General features: G+C 42.5%; 1 protein-coding gene and 1 non-coding gene across 5 annotated transcripts in view; both read right to left on the reverse strand.

Moving 5' to 3' along the window:
• The window catches only part of FGF1 (fibroblast growth factor 1), a 113,248-nt gene that overhangs the window by 36,571 nt on the left and 57,812 nt on the right, over positions 1 to 18,865 (reverse strand). The gene's annotated exons all lie outside the window — the stretch shown is intronic.
• On the reverse strand, positions 7,335 to 7,457 carry LOC138441912 (small nucleolar RNA SNORA36 family). The gene has a single exon (XR_011257480.1). It is a non-coding gene; the product is annotated as a small nucleolar RNA SNORA36 family (small nucleolar RNA).

Consider the following 18,865-nt stretch of genomic DNA (forward strand, 5'->3'; position numbering starts at 1 on the left):
CAAAAACATACAAGCAACTCCTGCAGCTCAATTCCAGAAAAATAAACGACCCAATCAAAAAATGGGCCAAAGAACTAAACAGACTTTTCTCCAAAGAAGACATACAGCTGTAACAAACACATGAAAAGATGCTCAACATCACATATTATCAGAGAAATGCAAATCAAAACCACAATGAGGTACCATTTCATGCCAGTCAGAATGGCTACTATCCAAAAGTCTACAAGCAGTAAATGCTGGAGAGGGTGTGGAGAAAAGGGAACCCTCTTACACTGTTGGTGGGAATGCACACTAGTACAGCCACTATGGAGAACAGTGTGGAGATTCCTTAAAAAAAAAAAAAAAAAAAAAAAAACCAACGACTGGAACTAGAACTGCCATACAACCCAGCAATCCCACTGCTGGGCATACACATTGAGGAAACCAGAATTGAAAGAGACACATGTACACCAGTGTTCATCACAGCACTGTTTATAATAGCCAGGACATGGAAGCAACCTAGATGTCCATCAGCAGACAAATGGAAAAGAAAGCTGTGGTACATATACACAATGGAGTATTACTCAGCCATTAAAAAGAATACATGTGAATCAGTTCTAATGAGGTGGATGAGACTGGAGCCTATTATACGAGTGAAGTAAGCCAGAAAGAAAAACACCAATATAGTGTACTAACACATATATATGGAATTTAGAAAGATGGTAATGCTAACCCTATATGCGAGACAGCGAAAGAGACACAGATGTATAGAACAGTCTTTTAGACTCTGGGAAAGGGCAAGGGTGGGATCATTTGGCAGAATGGCATTGAAACGTGTATTATCATATGTGAAGCAAATCGCCAGTCCAGGTTCGATGCATGATACAGGATGCTCGGGGCTGGTGCACTGGGATGACCCAGAGGGATGGTGTGGGGAAGGATGTGGGAGGGGGGTTCAGGATGAGGAACACATGTACACCCATGATGGATTCATGTCAGTATATTGCAAAACCAATACAACATTGTAAAGTAATTAGCCTCCAATTAAAATTTTAAAACTTATATTATAAAATAATTTTTTCAGCTGATATAGAAATAGAGTTTTTCTCCCCTCTAATATTTGGCAGAAATTAGCCAAGCCCTTCTTCCCTCATCATTCAAGCCTTAAACAGAGTGGAAAATGTGGGGGAGGCACAGGTAAGCCATGGTCATGTGAGAGAGAATCCAGGTCACTGTTTCAGACTCGGTTTTCAGCTCACTGACAGTTATTTAAGGAATGTTCATGAGGCTTGCTGTTTCTAGGACACATTTGTGTTCAGTGTGGCCCTGGGCTAGGTCAGAAGGGAAGACATGGTTCTAAGAATCAAAGGAAGACAAACATTGATGTTTATTCTTTTTTAATTTTGTTTTTAATTTCTGTCACTGCTTCAGCAATGCAGAATACCCATGAAGGAGGATGTTTTGCAAAGTGTATTAAGCCATTGAAGGTAAGTACATAGGCATCTGTTAAGGTGATAATTGGGTATGTGTCCTCAAATTCAGTATATGTAAAACAGATCTCACCTTTGGCCTCAAAAGTACCCCATGTCCTTTCTCTAATCTCTTTGAATGGTGTGACTCAAAAGCCTGAACTCTTCCTTAGAGATACTCATTTAACTTAGATTTTGACAAGTCAAATATACATGTTAAAAGAAATAGAATGTATTCATTCCAACAAGCAACTGACAGGTATAAGGGAAAAGAAATGAATAAAACTGTACTTATCCCAAAGAATCTAGAAAAAAAGAGAAAACTAATAGAAACTTTAAAAAACACTGCTTATAATTAACTGGCAGAAATAAATTCAAATATGTTTATAATCACAATAAATGTAAATGGGCTAAATTTGCTAGTTGTTGGATTTTTTTAAAAAATCCATCTACACTGATTACAAGAGACACAGTAAAAGCATGAGGACACAGAAAGGTTAAAAGAAAAAGGATGAAAACCAGACACCAAAAGTTAACCAACAATTTAAGTTAGTATAGCAGTATTAATATATTAATAATATAAAATAGGTCTGTGGCAAAAGGAATGATCAGGGATAAAAGGGATCACTGCATAATGGTAACTGGGTCAATTCAACAGAGAGATGTAAAACTTCTAAGCCTGTGTATACTTAATGCTGCTTCTGCTAAGTCGCTTCAGTCATGTCCGACTCTGTGTGACCCCATAGATGGCAGCCCACCAGGCTCCCCCGTCCCTGGGATTCTCCAGGCAAGAACACTGGAGTGGGTTGCCATTTCCTTCTCCAATGCATGAAGGTGAAAAGAGAAAGTGAAGTCGCTCAGTCATGTCTGACTCTTAGCCACCACATGGACTGCAGCCTACCAGGCTCCTCCATCCATGGGATTTTCCAGGCAAGAGTACTGGAGTGGAGTGCCATATACTTAATGATGTAGCCTTAAAAATGAAAATGGACAAATACATGAAGAGAAGTCGTTGACCAGTCCACAATGATGGTGAGAGATTTTAGCACATTTTTATCATAAGTAATAGAGCAGATAGAGAAAAAATACTACAGATGTGGAAGATAAAAATACAAAGTTAACATGCTTAATTGAAGAAACCATATAAGAGAACCCTATACCCAACAATTAGTGAATACCATTTTTCTCATGGACACACAGAGCATTTACAAAAATTGACCATGTTCAAGGTCATAAAGTAAGACTCAACACAAATAGAATTTTGTTGAGACTATTCTTTGGTTAGAGTAGAAATCACTGCCACCCATCCCACGTGTGACAAAGCCCTTTAAACTGTGCCTCTTCAATGTCTGCTAGCATCACCCTCCCTCTTGCATTTTCACTGTGCTCCTGAGAGCAAGTGTAACACCTTCTCTCACCTGGGCTACTGAGACGGGCAGCAGTGGCCTCTCTTTTCCAGCACTGCTCTCTTCCAGTCCACTTTCTACCTTGCTGCCAGTGACCATTCTAACGTATGAAAAGGAGCATTTCTCTCCTATTGAAGACCTTAGACTGTGTCTGCAGGTTCTCTGCTGCCGTCAGGATAAAACCCAAACCTATGACCTATGGCCTTTCCTCATCTGGTCCCCACCTAACCTTGTCACAATCAGCCAGCCACGTTCTCTCTCTCTCTCTTCCTTCTTCCACCCTTCCACTGTGGCCTGACTAAGTCATACTCATCTTTCAAAAATTCATCTCAGATATTTCCTCCTCCAGAAAGCCTGTTTGGACATGTCCCCAGCCCTAACCTCCCCACTTTTCCTCCATTCCACAGACACCAGTTTAGATTAGTTGATTCCCTAATGCTCCCATGGCAGCATTCCATTTATTCTGTCATAGCACTAGGTGTAATTGCTGTACATATTCCCTACTTAAACCATTCATTATTTTCCAGTTGCTCTGGGATAAAGAGTAAGGCCAGAACAAGGACAGCAGGGTTCTGTGAGGACCAGCCCTGCTGATGCCTCTACCCCTGCTGATGCCCCTTCATGTTCTCTTTCTAAGCTTCTACTTTCTTGAAAACATGGATTCCCACCCACCTTAAGACCTTTACCTACACTATTCCCTCTCTGTGGAGCACTGTTCTCCTCCTCCTCCCCTCTACCTTACTCACCTGGTTAACTCCTACTTTTTTTTCCAGTCTTAGTTCAATTCTCATTTCCTCAAGCCTTGCCTGACTTCCATTAACTGGATTAGGTTCCTCTAGTTCTCCCAGGACCGTTTAACATTTCTTCAGAGCTCTTATTTCAGTTTTTAATTACACCTTCATTCTTTATGATTATTTAATTACTGTCTCTTTGTGACTGAGCTGTCAGCTCCATGATAGTACACACTAATCTGTCTTGCTCACCATAGTAGCCTAGTACCTGGCAAAATGCCTGTTACTGAATGGGCATTTGATAAATATTTGTTGAAAGAGTGAATGAATATAATTTGACTATGTTTGCTTGACCATCTCCTACATTAGTTTCCAAGGCCCTGGAACAGAAACTGCTTTTTCTTTCTAAACACAGAACTTAGCAAATGGCTGGACATAATCAGTGTTATGTGCATTTCTGTTGATTGAATACCAGGCCAGTCCCTTCTCGGGAGCCTCTCATGGAAACATATTATCAGGCCACCTAATTAGAAGGTGGTGTCCTAAAGGTGTTAACAGAGTAGCTAAGCCAAGAGCCTACATGTATTTTAATTTGGTTCAGATTAGGTCTGGAATATCCTATTCTATGTTAAAAGCAGGCCAAAACCTGGTTCTCATCTTGTAGAAGATACTTACTACTTTGAAGGAAATGTTAAGGAAATTAAAGATCTTAAAGGAAGGGATCAGACCCTTTGGTCTCAAGTCTAACCTCTTTATCTCACCTAGAGAAAGTTGGTAGGGTCTGGAAAAAAGTTCCAGGTGTTGTTATTTCTGCCAGGGAGTGTCAGGTTGGCAGGAACCCACTTCATACCCTCTGGTGAGGAGAGGGAGACAAGTGTGTTCTTCTCCCCTCTTTCCTATTCTACTCTTGGTGTGTACCAGGTCTGCACCAGGACTGAGGAAGGAATGGAGCCATGACTCCCTGGTCTGGGCTATCACTTCTGCATGTTCCTCCTAAGCCAGATCTGTTCCATGAGCTGATATCTCATCTTCCAAAGTTAGCAGTAAACTATGGACATGGCCATGGGGTGGACTTGACAGTGGCATGTAGGAGATGACTCCTACAAGTTTGTGAAAGCCAATTTATTAATTCATGAGTTTTGCTAGCCGGTTGTTGAACCATTAGTAACTTGTAAATTGGCCCCAGGGAGAGTATTTACACCACAGAAATTGGCAGATGCTGTAAGAAAAGACTTTCTCTCTCTCTATTCTTCCTTTCCCTCTTTCTCTCCCTGCCTTCCTTCCTTCCTTCCTTTTTTTCCTCTGACTGTCAAACTCAGGTTGGAGTTCTGGCTGGACACTCACTAGTGTGTGTCTTTTTTTTTTTTTTTTTAACTCCTCATCTCCAGAATGAGGCCCCCATAGTAGCAGCTACTTCATGTAGTTCTGTAAGCCATAAATAATAATGCATCCAAAGCACTGAGCCCAGCACTTGAAAACTTATAAGCATTCAGTATATGTTAGCTTGATTACCAGCCTCCTTGTATCTTATTGTTTGGTTTTGCCAGTTATCTGTGCTATTAAAATTGAACAAAGTTGATTTTTAATGTTTACCGATATTTTAGCAATATTTGAAAATATTTTTAAAGTGATAGGGTAGAAATTTTTCATGTCACTGACATGCAGTGATGCTCTTTTCTCATTTGGTTAGATGTTGATTATAATATACTATGGGTTTGTGTGTGTTACTGTCCAGGATGATAGAAAATCTATATTTCAGTTGTCTTCATCTGCAATACTCTTTAATTTAGTATTCTTCTAATCCTTAAGAATCCCAAAGTCATTGAAGATAAACTATCCCCTGGCTTCCAGAATCAAATATTACATGAGGGAGATCAAAATGTCATTTTGTTTTTTAAGATAACTTCTACTCTGCACCTGTCAAGGGCAGGATGCTGCAGATGTTCTGAAAATTTGCAAAAGAAGGAAAAATAAAATAAAATTTTAAAAGGCCTGAAATCCCTAATCCATAATTCTGAAATTCAGTTCAGTTCAGTTCAGTTGCTCAGTCGTGTCCGACTCTTTGAGACCCCATGAATTGCAGCACGCCAGGCCTCCCTGTCCATCACCAACTCCCGGAGTTTATCCAAACTCATGTCCATCGAGTCGGTGATGCCATCCAGCCATCTTATCCTCTGTTGTCCCCTTCTCCTCCTGCCCCCAATTCCTCCCAGCATCAGGGTCTTTTCCAATGAGTCAGCTCTTCACATGAGGTGGCCAAAGTATTGGAGTTTCAGCTTTAGCATCAGTCCTTCCAATGAACACCCAGGACTGATCTCCTTTAGAATGGACTGGTTGGATCTCCTTGCAGTCCAAGGGACTCTCAAGAGTCTTCTCCAACACCAAAAGACTCTGAAAACCGGACGTCCTTTCATAATTCAAATGTGGCAAAACCTGACACAAACTGTCCTGAGACTTTTTAAAGTTTTTTTTTTTTATTCCATTTTGTGTTAATATTTATATAATCTGGTGCAGAGTTACTAACATGCTTGATTTTAGGCTACTATGCCAGACACCTCTGGAATTGTTCCATCATATACAATATACACACCATACTACCTTTCTAAAATCTCCCAAATTCTGGATTTTGAAACATATCTAAGTCTTTTCGAAACAGGAATTCTGGACCTGTAGTAGAAATCATGTCTGCCTTTAAGGTATTCACAGTCTGGCCATACCAGACGTATGAAGTCATAAAGTTATGCTTCAGATAAGAGGGACATAGATGCTTAGACCAAGTGTAGCCAGCAGGAAGTGGGGACTGTTCATCTAATTGGGCTGGGTCACCCAATGGCTCAGTCCCAGCCTTAGGTCTTATACCCCTCAATGAAGAGTAGAAAATATGAGTAGACACGTACGTTCCAAAGAATCTCCTCCAATATCCTTCATTCCTTCCCTTGATTCCCAAATTTAATTCTCTGCAGTCTGGCTTAACCATTCCCAAAACACTTCCCCCTTAGAGCATCATTTGTTTAGACATCAGGAATTCTTTTAAATGCTTAGAGAAAACGGCCTCTGTTCAAGAGGAAAAACAGTGCTCCCTGGTGCAGCTGTGTGCTCTGTGGGCCCCAGGTCTGTCTGGGCTTAATGGTACACCCCAGGCCAGAGCATCCAGCAGGCACTCAGCCATTCTGAAGACCTGCACACATCTTCAATGGAAACATCCTTCTTACAGACTGACACTTTAAAGCCCCAGGGCCTCGAGCCAAATGCAAAGTGATTCTGCAGGGGCTCTAGCAACCCTTTCCACCCATCCTCTAGCCTTCTCTTACTGATGTGTCTCCACAAATCTTTTGAATCTGTTGTGCAAATTAACAGTCTCCAGGACCAGCCCAGCAAGGACATTCCTTTCTTGAAATCAACAGACCTTCCAGCTCATAGAAAGAGAGTCTGTTTGCTGAGTTGTTGGTTTGTTTTTTTTTTTTTTTCCTTTTCTCCTGACCTAGAAAATTTGGCTTCTACAAACTCAGTCTTTTGAAGTATGTGTTTGTTATCTCTTTGGAAATGCTGAGGCCTTTCCCTACCATATGTTTCCCAATAGCCTACCCTGGACATACCCATAAATAATAAAATATGCCCATAAATAATAAAATAGTGACCTTTTCTCGAATATTTACTATGTACCAGGTACTGACTTAAATGCCTTGTATATATTATATTAATTAATCTTGAAGAACTTCCGTTAGGCAGGCATTGCTTTTATTTCTTTGTTTTAATGGTTAGGAGGTAAATGAATAGAGAAATATTTTCTAGCCATCAGCTATCCTAGCCAGTTTGATGTCCCTGAGTTTAATTAGCAGAACAGAGATGCTGCCCTGAACTGAACTCAAGGCATTCCTTGTTTGTCCCCTATTTTGCTTCTGAAGACCCTGAGACTCAGAGAGCTTAAGTAATTTGTCTTAAGGTCACACAGCTGCTGTTGCTGCTGCTAAGTCGCTTCATTCATGCCCAATTCTGTGCGACCCCATAGATGGCAGCCCACCGGGTTCCCTCATCAGGCAAGAACACTGGAGTGGGTTGCCATTTCCTTCTCCAGTGCATGAAAGTGAAAAGTGAAAGTGAAGTTGCTCAGCTGCATAAATGTGAAAACTGAGAGCTGAAGAAAGACTTTTCTGACTCCAGAGTCCATGATTTGAATTGCCAAAGAAACATGAGGAAGAGAATAAAATGCCTGTTGGATTAAGTGATCCTTAGCTTTTCGGCTTGTTTCACCCCACCAGCTTCCATAGCTTGCAAAGGGCCCTGGCCTGTGTTCTGCTGAAGGTACTTTTTTCCTTGAATGAAGTCTTTGACGGGTTCTCCTTTGACACATGACTATCGTCTTCCCCAGCGGTATAGTGGCCCCCACCCGCACTTTCCTATTGTCACTGTGATGCTCGCCCCAAATAACCCAACAATGGTTAAATCTTTCTTCGCTTTTGTCACTGCAGAGTCATTTGCCTTTACTTTTAAAGGGCTGGGGTGAGGTCTGAGGTCACTGGGCAGACTGAAAGATCTTCCTTCCTACTGTGTTGAAAAGGCCATGAAAAAGGGAGGTTCTCATAGACATTGCTTTTTATTTTCTGTTGGGTCTTTAACTACTTGCATGACCTGGCGAGTCATTTAATTTTTCTGATCCTTATTGGTAAAAGGAAGCTGTTAGGAGGACTGATCCTATTGTGGTGCCATGAGGACAGGAGAGAGTGAGGCCTGGGAAGGGCCTTATATGTAGTGAGTGAGTGCCGTGAAAATGGAAGATATTATGACTGTTGTTAGTAAGAGTGTATGTTTTATCCTATGTGTTGATTATTTACTTTTTTACAACATTTAGGGTTTCACAAAGCATCTTACATGAGTAAGCTATCATCTGGGAGTGTCAGTTGCATAGACTGTACATTAGGTACTTAATAATCATTTCATATTTGCTCTTCCTGCTGTTATGTCAAATGGATAAAGGCCTCTCCTTTTCTCTGGCCAAGAGACCTGGGGTGCAGAGAGGCTGAGTGAGTGACTTATCAAAGCAAACCTATGACTCAGCCAAGACTAAAACCCTCAGTCTCGAGATATCAGTTTATCTTGCTGCCTCCCCTCTGTGGGGCAACCTCGTTTCCAAGGGCCCCATGCTCACTCGAAACATTAAAAAATCAAAAAGACAAAACTCACATTTCTTCCAGACAGTGATTTCCAAATGTCTCTGGAAGAAGAGTTAGCTTTCCTGGCAGGCGGTTTTGTGTTGCAAGGTGCTTGGATACGAAAGAGGAAGGTAAACCCCATGGAACTCGTTTCACATGTCAGAGTCTATTCTGGATCTTGAAAGTGGGCCACAGAGGCCCCAGCTCTGCCCCAAAAGCTACATTCCTGTGGAGGCATCCAGCAGGAAGCGGGCGGGGAGCAGAGCCCAGGATTCACAGAGGGACCCAGTGGATGTCACAGCCAAAGGGCAGGAAGAAAAGAATCCCCTACCCCAGCACCAGCCTTCCAGAGCCTGGTCCCTGCTGAGCTTGCCTCAAGGCAGTGTGAAATTTGTTTCCTTTTGTATTATTTCTTTTTAAGGACTTTGGCTATTTTTATAAGTTCCTTTCACTTGCCTACTCTCTTTGATCCCACATGAAAAGTCCAAAAGGGACCAATGTCCAGTTTCACTGTTTGCCCCGTTTCAGCACGTCTGATGGCTCTTTGGCCCTGTGACCCCATCACTGGTGTTGCCCACACAGGTCTACACATAGCTCAGCTATTGGTGGGAACTGGGGGGACTTTATGGGAATGGATGGAGCAAGAGAAAATCACCACCAAAAGCCCCAGGAAATGGCTGGTGTTTGATAAAGCTTAGAAGTAAGTTGAAATTTGTATCCAAGAAACTCAACTAAGAGATAACTCTGCCCCTCATAGCTAGTGTCTCCAGGAACATGCACATTGCAACCAAGACACCATTTATCAGGAAAATCACAATGATAGCCCAGGACTAACAACCAGGGCAGTACACTCAGATGTTAAACATGGCCTCATAAGAGTTGTATTTAGTTCTGGCAGGTAGCTGGAAGCATGCTTTGCTCTCATCCTTCCCACTCCACATGGTTTCTGTCCTTGTTTATTTCTTTTTTCTAACTGACTTTTCAAAGTCACTAATATCCTCTACCATCCATTGCTCTCCTCTGATGTTTTAGAGATCAAAGCGCCATTACATTGGGTGGAGTGGTTTGAAAAATGGGGCACTTCTATTTTACTGGCCTTTGAAGGCAGATTAAGCAACAAGAAGTAAGGGGAAATGTCAGAGAGCCTTCTTACTTCTCTGGGCTGCCATCTTTTTGCACATAATTCCTCTTGACTTTCAAGGAGCCTACATTCCTTGGCTCCTTACCATTGTCAGGTTCAGGGGACTCCTCTGGAATTTGATAAATCTAGACATTTAGGTGGGACCATGAGGTGGGGCAGTCAGAAGGCTGAACATTTCCTAACATTTTCATGATATTGTATTCCTAAACCCTTGATGGTATGAATAATTTTTCTGTGGATTTGTTCATACAGAAGATAGATAAATAGATGGATATTGCTTTTCATAACTGGCCTTCACTGGATCAAATCGTTAGGTTGTCAAGTTTCACATTCTGTAAGGAGCTTGGTTGATTAGATTTGCAAAAATTCTTCTTAACAGCATCTTCAACTGCATGACAGTTGGGAGCCTCCCTGAGTCTACTTATGTTGGGCCCACCCTGTCTAGGGGAGATCCTATTACTTCCCTATCCTCTATCTCAGACCCAAACATTTATGATAATTTATGATTTTATTTATGTATTTGCTTACACACAGACACACACACACAGACAAATGGAAGCCCCAGGAGGGCCCAGGTCAGGTTCCTTAGGCTTACATGATATCTTCAGTGCCTAGCTCTGTGCCTGATGCATAGTAATTACTCAATATGGGAGTGCATGAATTCAAGAAATATGTTCCCAGAAAAGTTGTTGGGAAGAAGTGTAAAGAAAACCAATTTATCAAAAATGCTTCCTATGGAAGAAGGTGATATTTAAGGTTAGTTTCCTTTTCCTTTGAATCCTTTTAAGCAAGGTAAATAGCATGTTAAAGAATAGTGTTTGACAGAGTTGGAACCGCTTGTTATCCCTGTAGGACTTTGAAGGAATTAGTGGAAGGCCCATCCCTTTTTCTTTCTCTTATTTTCCCTTCTATCTATTCATCTGTCTTTTCTTCCTGTATTTATTAAATGCCTGTCAAGTACAGATATATACCAGACATGGTAAAATAGGTAATAGTATATCTACCTAGTATATATTACTGTGAGGATTAAATGAGATAATTGTACTTAATTTTTTCTGGCAAAGCACCTAACATATTAAGAGCTTGATAAATGTTAGTTATTACCATTACCATCAGAATTATTTATGAAGCAACTATTTACACCCTTTGTCTCAGAGTCTCCACAATAAGGAAGGAAGGATACCATTGAAACCACCAGGGGCTTTCGACGATATGTCATTAATTCCCCTTCCATCATGTCTGTTTTAGAGCAGAGTTACATATGGCCTCTTATTTTACAGGTGGGGATGGTCAGCTCGACATGACAAGAGTGAGGAACAGAATGTCAAATTTTTCAGTAAAGATAGGATCAGTGACTGATTTTCCCCTTTTGCCCCAGCTCCCCTAAATGGCTTAGCTCAGCACTTGTACTGAGCTCATCACTTGTATTCTTTTTAAAGAAGCTCGATATTTTGTTCATCGTGGACTTTTCTGCATAAAATTTGATTTTTAAAAAGTCTTGCATTAAAATATCATTTCTTTTGATTTCTAAGTATATTTTGTGCCCAGTGCAAGTGCCTCCCTCATCCTACCCTGGTACCAGCCCTTTTAGCTGGTTGACCTCTCTGAGCGCTCATGATCAAGCCGTTCGACTCTAGTTAAGGGCTATCAGATTCACGTTCTTGACCCACTGCCAGTACCCACCCCGGTTCACCACTGGCTCCTGTCTTGATGTCTAAAGTAGCCCTCATTTGTTCTTGGTCGCCTCAGGTCAGTACTGTACACAGAGTCAGAAGATCTTTTAAAACCTATTTCAGGTGATCACTCCATGGCTTAAAACCTGTAATTTTCCATTTCCATGAAGTAAAACTCAAGTCCTTAACCATGGTCTGAGACCCTATGACCTGGCCTGACCTCCCCATTCCTCTCTCCCTTTGCCCATCACTTTCCATCCACTCCGTTCCCTTGGATCCTCAAGTCCATGGTGGTCTCCACATGCCTGCCTTCATCACATGGTTCCCTCTCTCAGCAGTACCCTTCACCACCTCTTTCTACCTTGCAAATGGCAGCTGAAGCGCCACCTCCTCAGAGGTCTTCCCTAACCTCTGGTCTAAGTTCTGCTGCCCTCTGCCTCTATTGTTCTCTTCTGTTGCCTCTTGTTCTTTCCCTTTTCAACACTTCTCATCATTTGTAATTTCATTGTATGTCCAGCCATGAGTTTACTTGCTTAATGTCTTTCTCTCTGACTCAACCGTAAGCTCCTGGAAGACAGAGCTGGGCTTATTCACCACCTTCTCCCCAGCCTCTAAACCATTCCTGGCACAGAGAAGTCACCCAGCCCTTTATTGAGTAAGTGAGGGAAGGAAGAGAATGAGTGGAGAAATAGGTCTTCAGCTTGCAAAATCTTGATCTAAGGACTCTCCCACACACTGAGGAACTTTTATGTCCTATTCTACTCTCTGTCGTCATGAACTTTGCTCTTCTAAAGCAAATGTTTTTCCCTTGGATTATTTTTATAGAAAAAAGGGAAGCAAATATAGAGATAATTATTGATTCTCACTCATCAAGTCGCTGCTCCCTATCACCAACATCCTTCTGAGAGCCTGCTGCAAAATTCTTGGGAACCACAGGAAATAAGTCCACTAACCACTTGAAATGCTCTTATAAAAATAGACTGGACTTGACCTTCTTCCTGTGGAAAAGCCTCTTTCTTCAGGGCAAATGTTACAGAGAAATTCTGTCTGCTCTTAAGAGCCTCCCTCTTCCATCATCCTTCCAGCAGGACTTATCTGGACAAGTGTGGAATCCTGTTCTGACCCTCTGCCTGGGTCACCATCTGAGCAAATTCTTCCTTTATTATTTTCATGCTGTTGTTTTTATATTGAAATGGTGAGATAAGCAGACAGAAGTCAAAGCCTGGGGGAGCTATTGGGATATTCTGCCGTGCACTGATACTCCCTGAGGAGTGGTGTTTCTCTCGCCAGAGGTCATCACCACTATGCCCGGGCTTCAGTACGGGGGTACACCTTCATCACTCTGACATTATCTGCTTACTTTAAAATTTTATTACCAAAGTGCAGTTTAACTTCAGTTCAATGTCCTTGTGTAAAGGAGGCTTTATATCTCTAGTATAATCGCAAAAATATCCCATCAGTAGAATGCAGTGGTCAAGACAAATAAAATCGAAGGACACAGTCACTGGCTTCTGCTTAGGTGCTGTTCTCTGCCTGCTCAGCTCTTTTGGTTATCAAGAGAGAGCGACAATTCTGCTGCTGCTGCTAAGTCACTTCAGTCGTGTCCGACTCTGTGCAACCACATAGATGGCAGCCCACCAGGCTCCCCCGCCCCTGGGATTCTCCAGGCAAGAACACTGGAGTGGGTTGCCATTGCCTTCTCCAATGCATGAAAGTGAAAAGTGAAAGTGAAGTCGCTCAGTCGTGTCCAACTCTTAGCGACCCCATGGACTGCAGCCTACCAGGCTCCTCTGTCCATGGGATTCTCTAGGCAAGAGTTCTGGAGTGGGGTGCCTTCTCCGGACAATTCTAGGGGAGTTGAAAACAAAATTGTACCAAGATGACGCTTTCTCCTTCAACAGTGAAAATGATTGAAGGAGACTTTGAAGGGGACAGTAGTCTCCCTACAGTGGTCCTGAGAGATGTCATAGCACCACTCAGAGCTTCTCCTGTAGTAGCAGGGGCACATGCACCCTACTTGATGAAGCAAAGTGTTAGGCTTTATTGTTATACCAGTTCAACAAAGAAGCAGAGAATGCCAGTCAGTCCCCTTAGAAATCCTGAAATAGGAGGAGGTGATAGAAAAATTAGAAAATACAGATAAACAACAGTAAAAAGTTTTAAAAGATTGTTCATGATCCTGTCAACCAGAGAGAACTCCTTTTAACATTTCCATTCGTGGAAATGTAAGCATTTTACAAAGTGGAATCATATATGTGAATCATATATACAAATATCTCAGATTTCCTGCAACACAAAACTTGCTGCTTTGTTAATTTTCTGCATTGTTTGCCTAATTTCTATTTTGTTACTATCTACTTTTATCTTTATTTTTTCCTATTACTGCTTACTTTTAGTTTACTTTCTCCTTTTATTTTTCAAAACCTTTTCCTGCAGAGTCTTGGATCATCAATTTTAAACCTTTTAAAATATTTTAATGTGAGCACTTAAAGGTAAAATTTCTAATAATTGTCTTGAGTTACTTCCCCAAATTTTTGTATGCTGGGTTTTGTATATCATTTAGCTTAAGCTATTTTGTAATTTCTTCTTTGATTTTTTTTCTATATGTGTAGTTCAATTGAAAATATAGTTTTCCTAGATATGTTATGGTTATTGATATTTAGTTTACCAGTGATCTTAGGATTTACTCTCTATGGTTTCAGTTCTGTTAAGTTGATTCAGACTTGGTCTAAAGAAAGTGGAATCACATGTATAATTTTTTTTCATTAATAAGCGTATATCTATGCACCTCTCCACTTGTAATGGCTACATAGAATTATAGCATTTGGTTATAAGTACAAGCAAAACTGTGTCAACTAAGCCTCTATCATTAGACATTTAGGTTGTGTACTCTCTGTCACTGTTATGAACAAAATTGCTCCAGGCAGCCTCACCCCCCAGGCCTTTATGTCCTTAGGATGATTTATGGAAATAGAATTGTTAGGGAAAAGCATATACATTTTAAGTTTTTTCAAACTTTTCAGAATTTTCAAACTTTCAAAATTTTCAGAAAGTTTGTACCCTTTATGTGCTTAGGTTCCATTTATATTCCTTGACTTATTATCAGTATTTCCCTTCTTATTCCTGTCTGCTCTTCAAGGTAGAGAAATTAATTTGAAACCTTCTGACCTGCTGACTGGTTTCCAAGTCCCCTCATAAACTGGGGCCCTTGCTCCTTTTGCCTCCACTTGCTCTGAGGGTGCCTGGCACCACTTGTGGGATCTTGCTGCACACGTTCCCAAGCCTGTGACCCAATGTAAAGGATGCTTTCCTAGCTTTCCAGAGTCCAGTGAGCCCTGGGCTCCTGGGGAGCAGATGCCCCAGACCAGCACTGGCTCAGGCAACCTTGGAGGCATCCTTTGTCTCTTTGACACTGCAGGCCACTTCACTCCTTTGCTACACCGCCCTCATCTCTCAGTTCTGACAAACCACTCCTGACTTCTCTTCAAAGCGCACCTCCTCTACGGATCACGTGGTATTGATGACTGTTCAATCCAGCAATTCAAGACCTCTTGTAATATCACCTCTAAGTGATTTTATCCACTATTAACTTATAAATTTACAATGAATTCTTGCAAAGGGGCACCACACACACCTTATTAAATGTGGAGCTCTTATGTAGCATGAAGCACAGTGTATTGAAGGCAGTCAGTAAACACTTGTTGAAATAAGAACTCAGCATCTCCCAGACTAAGGCGTGGCTTGGCATAACCAAATACAAAATGGCAGACAACTGGGAATTCTTGCTCACTGAGTATCCCAAGTACTGTCCTTGTGTCTAAATGTTTCAGTAAGAGACAGCCAAGGCACTGGGTAGAAACTCACTGAGATTCAGACCAGCAGGTGTAATTCCATGGTTGGTGTGTGATTCCAGGCCAATGTCTTGTCCTCTCTGAGTCTGTTTCCTCTCCTGAATGGTACCTGCTTGTGAGGTTGTTGCAAAGATCCAACTTGATAAGAAGGTGTAAAGTGAATAGCACTTGTGCAGCATGTGACCAGCTCACCATGGATGACATCATTAATGTCCTTTGTATTTAGGGCATCTACTGAATGATACAGTCTCCCTCTGAGTTTAGCCTGTGGTCTCCCTTCTTTGTGCAGCAGAAACAGGCTGGGAAGGCCACTTGGTTTTCTCTAAAATCCCCTCACTTCATCCTTCCACAGAGGAGGGAAAACAGCTCCTTTGCTTTCAGGGTTTGCCTTTCATGACTCCTGAGATCCAGGGAACAGAGCCTTAGCCAAGTGGTTAGCTAAAACAGGATAAGACTCATCCAGTGTCCCTAGGTTGATGGCTCATTGTTTCATGAAACTATATAGTTTATACCTATTCTTTTGATTGTCTTATGCCTTTCCTGTTAATTATAATTAACCAGGGGCTGGCTATCTCAAGAGCACTTATGTGGTAACAGTTCAAATGGGAGATAGATTGCACAGTTAGGAAAACTTGGGTTTCAGTCTGGGTCTGCACTTACTTGCTGGGTGACTTTGGGCTAGTCATGTCATTGCCCATGCCTCGGTTTTCTCATCCATCAGTGGAAATAGTAATAGTAATACCTTCATAGGTTGGTTGAACATTAAATGAGATCATGCGTGTAAAGCACCTAGCACATTCTATGGTGCCAATACCTGTGAGTTACCATCATTTTCATGTTTAATTCCATCCCTGTCATCACTTTGCCTTTGCACCTGGCACAGGTCCTTGCCTACGAGGTCCCTTCAGTCAGTGTCAACTGAAGTGAATGAAATGAATAGAGTATGTGTCCCATTCCCCTTTCTGCCAGAAGGCGAAATCAATAATCTTCATCGTCCTACCAATCTTAACTATAGCTTGTGGTGTTCTAGTATGAACAAGGTTGTCAGTATCCAGGAGCAGATGTGAGTCTCTTACCTGGACCCTGTGTTACTAAGCAAGCACAGGGCATGACATTGCCTTCACATCCTGAAAGTTATTCCTCAAGGTGGTGCCTCACTGCAGTGACGGTCCCCTCCCCAGGGGTCCTGATTCACTGGGCCTGGGTTGGGCCTGCAAGTTCAGCAGACCTCCCCTAGGGATTCCAGTGCACACCAGGATGTGAGAACCACTAGTTTGGGATATCCTTTTTTTAATGCATCAAGAGAGAGGAAAGGAATTCAGCCTAGAAGGGCCAGCTTGGTTCTTTTTCTTTTTCTCGTTTTAGCAAAGTCACTGAAATAACTCTAAATCTACTCACGTTGTTTTCTTTAAAAGCAGTGGCTCAGAGGACACTGACATTTTGATATGTTTATTTTTTCTCTTTCTTTCCATTACTCATATTTCCTTTGCTGAATTATTGTTTGTGCCTGCTGGGGGTGGGGTGGGGGCAGAATAAGACAGAGGGTAAGGTGAAATGAGTGAGGGCTCCAGGTCCTTCTCAACCCTTTTGCTCTGAGAGGCTGGGATGGGAGGGAGGCCTTCCTTTCTCTGCTGTGGGAGCCACAGGCCACCAGCAGGCAATATGTCTCAACTAGGTCTGGTTTGCTCTGAGGTTCTGGCTTGCTGATCGTGGTAGAGCCTGATGGAAAGGCCCAGATTTCTCTGAACTGAGTCAGAAACCAGTTCTGAAGAATTAACTGGGGCCTCAGCACAATGTACAAGTAAGATTAAATCAGGCCTCCAGAGTGAGGGAGGTTGTACAGCTTGGAATTGCAGTGCAGTTCTGTTGTGTTCTCATTTCTCTCTGCTTCTTAATTTATTTGGTAAAGTTCTCAATTGTTCAAAGATCTGAGTACTCATTCATTCACTTGACACATATTTAATGAGCACCTACTATGCATCAGGGATGAGGAATGTAATGGAGAAGAAGGCAGATGCAATGAGATCCTCTTGAACCTGGCATTCTAGTGAGGAAGACCTACCATAAAAGAAATTCCCAGCGAACTGAATGTTAGAGCAGCGAAGTCCAGGGCACCTTCCAAACTACATAATAGGTCTCTTAGAGAGCCTGGGAGATGGGAAGAAAAGCAGCAGGAAGAGTGTGTGCAAAGATCCTGAGCCCACAAAGGGCATGCTTCATTTAGGGAACTGAAACTAGTCCACTATAGGTGAGGTGAGAAGGCTGTGGATGGGGAAGCTGGTGGGGCCAGGTCATGCAGGGCCCTGCAGGCCTTTGTCTAAAGACCACCAAACAATGCAGGGTGCAGGTTGGCATGATCAGATTTGCATTTCTAAAATGTCACCCTGGCTGCTGAGTGGAAAAGTACTGAAGAAGAGTTCAGGGAAACTAGATGCACTGGTGAGAGGTGATAGGGACTCAGCAGGTAGACGTGGGTACAGGCCAGATGTGGTGTACATACTTCACAGCTACCCAGCCACTAGCCTTCTCTCAGAGGGACAGCAGCATCCAGCCAGCACATGGTATCATGAGATGAGCTAAAGTTGGAAAATCTGAAAAATCTCACCACCAGGCATATCAGGAAATGTCATTTCGACAGGAGATGGTGCTGCTGGGGAAATGTGAGCACACTGATCTTTAGGAGCAGATTGGGAAAGGATGCATCTTGGTGTCTTAATAAATGACACAGAATCCGGGGCTCCAGAAGGCCTTGCTACCTGACCTGCTGACTAGAACTCTTGTCCTTGCTTTTCGTCATTCTTCCCTGACTCACCAGGTCACTGGACAAGTCATCTATCCCTTGGCTATACGTATATGAGCTCAGAGACCCGAGTTTCCGAATCATGCTACTAACTTTATAAAATCTACAAGATTGCATCAGCTCAGGGCAGGTCAGACAGCCTGGAGGGAACAGTGGCCCAGCTGGCTCTCTACATGACTCTCGGTCTTAGGATCTTTGGGGCTTGGTGACACCAGAGGAAGTGGCTGGGGTCACCTCCAGGGCACTTCAATCATTCACTCAGGAAATGGGTAAAGTCTTCTGGCCTCATCCTCAGATGGTGAAGAAAGTGGCAGAGTCTTTCCCCGGGGAGCTCATGTAACAGTCATTTCCTGAGGTGTAACTGATAGTCCGCAGTGCCCCTCAGCTCTCCTGGTCTTGGTGTTGAATAGCAAAGCCCAAGAGTTCCCTGGCCTCGAATTCCTCAGTGACCTCTAACAGGGGTGACCATCTTTTGGTTCCAAGCTGGCAATCACCTCTGGGCCTTTGAACTTGTTTCCTTGTGGCCTGCACCTCTCTTTGCCAACATTGTCCACTGCCCACTGCCACGCAGGGTGTTCCTGCTTCTTTCTCAGACATGCCCTCAGGTGTTCCTCAGACGAGCCTTCCCTGACCACTCGCCCCAGATCCAGGCCCACCCTCCCAGC

This window comes from Ovis canadensis, chromosome 5, assembly GCF_042477335.2.
Source record: "Ovis canadensis isolate MfBH-ARS-UI-01 breed Bighorn chromosome 5, ARS-UI_OviCan_v2, whole genome shotgun sequence".
NCBI lineage: Eukaryota > Metazoa > Chordata > Mammalia > Artiodactyla > Bovidae > Ovis > Ovis canadensis.